The sequence below is a fragment of the Nyctereutes procyonoides genome, unplaced genomic scaffold, assembly GCF_905146905.1.
Source record: "Nyctereutes procyonoides isolate TBG_1078 unplaced genomic scaffold, NYPRO_anot_genome, whole genome shotgun sequence".
NCBI classification, from domain to species: Eukaryota; Metazoa; Chordata; class Mammalia; order Carnivora; family Canidae; genus Nyctereutes; species Nyctereutes procyonoides.
In genome coordinates this window covers 16,669,689-16,673,144 of record NW_026575030.1, presented here as the reverse complement: position 1 = coordinate 16,673,144, position 3,456 = coordinate 16,669,689, and the positions used below count along the sequence as shown (strand labels likewise).

General features: G+C 33.7%; 1 non-coding gene across 1 annotated transcript; it reads left to right on the top strand.

Moving 5' to 3' along the window:
- The first annotated feature begins 253 nt into the window (after nt 1–253).
- Nucleotides 254–357, top strand: LOC129504049 (U6 spliceosomal RNA). The gene has a single exon (XR_008663285.1). It is a non-coding gene; the product is annotated as a U6 spliceosomal RNA (small nuclear RNA).
- The last annotated feature ends 3,099 nt before the right edge of the window (nt 358–3,456 follow it).

Here is a 3,456-nt window from a genome sequence, read left to right as displayed (position 1 = left end):
TATATACCCACTCCTTAAGAAATATATAAACATATTATATTTAAATTCCTGAAAACCAAAGATAAAGATAAAATTTTGGAGATAGCCACAGGGATGAGAAAGACACTATGTATAGAGGAACAAATATAAGAATTACAGAAGACTTTCATCAGAAACTATACAAGCCAGAAGGCAATACAATGACATATTTAAAGGGCTGAAAGGAAAAAAAAATCAATTACATATTCAATAAATCATTTTTTTACAATTAAGTGTGCTTGCTTCAGCAGTACATATACTAACATTGGAATGATACAGAGATTAGCATGGCCCCTGTGCAAGGATGACAAGGAGATTTGTGAAGTGTTCCATATTTCTTTTAAATGAATAAAATAAAATTAAGGAGAAATAAAAATATATTCACCAAACAAAATGAAAAAAATTCATTTCCAGTGTAACTGCTCTAAAAGAAATGTAGAAAGAAGTTCTTCAGATAGAAGTAATATGGTACAAAAGCCTGGATCTACATAAAGAAATGAAAGCACTGGGAATAACACAAGTGAAATGTCATATAGTATATGCTCTAAAAGTTAACTTATGTCTAAACGAGGGTCAATAAAATTTTTCTGTGAAGAATCAAATAGTAAGTATTTTAGGCTCTGTGAACCACATATGGTCTCTGTCACATAGTCTTTGTTTTTTGTTGTCACTTTTATTTGTTATATTTTGTTCTTAATTTTTTAGAACCCTTTCAAATATAAAAACTATCATTAGCTTGAAGACTTTTGGGAAGACAAAATAAATGTTTCTCTATTCTCCAGATGTTTATCCACTAAGTACAACAAAAGTCCCTGGACATTATATATAAAACAAACATCAGAAAATTGAATGGGGCGAGACAGAAGATGAGCTACTGACTGATAGACCCATGGGAAAACAGTGCTACATCTCTTAGGTTATATTTCTGTGTCATATATCCCAGCCTTGTAGTAGAAGATAACTACCAAAAGCAAAACAAATAACAGATTTTTTGAACTCCCAATAAACTCTTGCTTTTATTGGGAGTTTGAAATTAATTAAAGGCCAGCAAAGGGGTTGTCCAACAAGATAGAAGATTTAGACAGTAACTGCACAACTCCAGTCAGACACCACAGAAAAACTATGGTCCCACTGCACTGACACTAGCAAAGGGCAGTAGAGAGCTGGGACTTTAACCTAAACCTCATTAGAGAGCTGTCAGAGAAGGCTAAGTCTGACTTTCATTGCCCTGAGCAATAAGGTCTCACCACACTGCGGTAGGGACCAGGCAGGAGTCTGGACTTCCACTCTCCAACGCCCCTCTCCAAGGGTGGAATCAGAGGCAGCCTAGTGGAGAATCATGACTTTTACCACTGCTCACTGGAGAGGAGACACCCCTGACCTCAATGGAGGCCCTATGGGAAATAGTAATGAGTCATTCCTACCCTTCCAGCCACAGTAGTATCAACAAAGGTCTAGTGAAGGGCCAAAGAACCACACTTAAAATTTCCAGGTTTCAGTTGGAAATCACCTGTCATAACAAGAATCAGTAAAATGTCAACTTGAATGAAAGAGACAGCAACAGAAGCAAAACTGAGATGACAGAGATGTTCAAATTATCCTACAATGATTCTAAAGTAGTCATCATAAAAATGCTACAACAAATAGTTATAAACATGCTGAAACAAACAAAAAACAGGAAAAGTCCCAGCAGAGATGTGAAAGATACAAAGAGGAACCAAAAAGAAATAATAGAATAAAAAATATAATATCCCAAACAATAAAATCAATGGATGGGCTGACAGCAAAATGGAGGAAACAGAAGAAAAGAATCCATAACTTGAAGGTAAAACAACAGAAATTACCCAATTAGAACAAGAGAAAAAAAAGACAAAAAAAATGAACAGTGTCAGAAACATGTAAGATTATAGCAAATGATCTAATACTCATATCATTGCAGCCCAAAAGAAAAAAGGAAAGAGAATGAGACTGCAAAAGTATTTGAATAAATAATAGCTGAAATTTCCCAAATTCGGCAAAAAAAAAAAAAAAAAAAAAAAAAAACAAGATTCAAAAAGCTTAGAGAATTCTAAGCAGCATAAACACAAATTTACTCTAAAATGCATCACAGTCAAATTTTTGAAAAGTAAAGACATACCAAAAAATATTGAAAGCAGCAAGGGAGTAATTACACCTTACCTATAAGAGAAAACAATTCAAATGACAGCATATTTGTCATTACAAACTAGAGAGGAAGTAGCACAATATTTTTCAAGTGTTGAAATGAAAAACCCAAAATTATACATCCAGAGAAAATATCCTTTGGAATTAAGGGGAAATCAAGACATTTTCAGACAAAGGAAAACTAAGAAAATTTGTTACCAATAGCCCACCTGAAAGAAATGGCAAAGGGAGTTTTCTGAACAGAATGAAAATATTGAAAGAAGGACTCCATACAACACTAGAGTGGGAAAAAGCAAAGAAAAGAATCAAAATATAATAAGTATAATACATCTTTCTTCCCCTTTTGAATGTTCTAAATTATGTTTGAAAGTTGAGCTGAAATTATAACTGTCATATGTGGTCCTAAATGTATGTATAGGAAATAGGTAAAACAATTATAATACGCATTTGGGAAGGTAAAATAACTTAAAGGGAGAAGGTTTCTATACTTTACTCAAAATGGTAAAGTGTGGGCAAGTGTAGGTTCTGATTAGTTATGTATGTATAATTTAAAACATAGCAATACCACAAAAATATCCACCCAAACATATACTTAAAATACTATAGATGTGGAGAAAAAACTCTCACACACTATAAGTGGGAATGCAAGTTGGTTGCAGCCACTAGGGAAAATAGTATGAAGCTTCTTCAAAAATTAATAAAACAACTACGATATGATCCAGTACTTCTATTACCAGGCATTTACCCCAAGAAAATGAAAATATTAATTCAAAAAGATACATGTACCTCCATGTTCATTGCAGCATTATTTATAATAGCTAAGATATGAAAGCAACCCAAGTGTCCATTAGTAAGTGAATGGATAAAAAAAAAAAAAGTGACACACACACACACACACACACACACACAGGAATACTACTCAGCCATAGAAAAGAATGAGATCTTGCCATTTGTGACAACATGAATGGACCTAGAAGGTATTGTGCTAAGTGAAATAAGTCAGACAGAAAAAGACAAGTACCATATGATTTCACTGTAAGTGGAATCTAAAAACAAAACAAAACAAAACAAATAAACAGACTCTCAAATACTGAGAACAAACTGGTGGTTGCTAGAGGAAAAGGAAACATGGGTGGGGGATGGATGAAATAGGCAAAGGAGATTAGGAGGTACAAACTTCCAGTATTAAAATAAATAGTCATGGAGATGAAAGTACAGCACAGGGAATATAGTCAATAATACTGTCATAGTGCTGTATGATGACAGATGGTGACT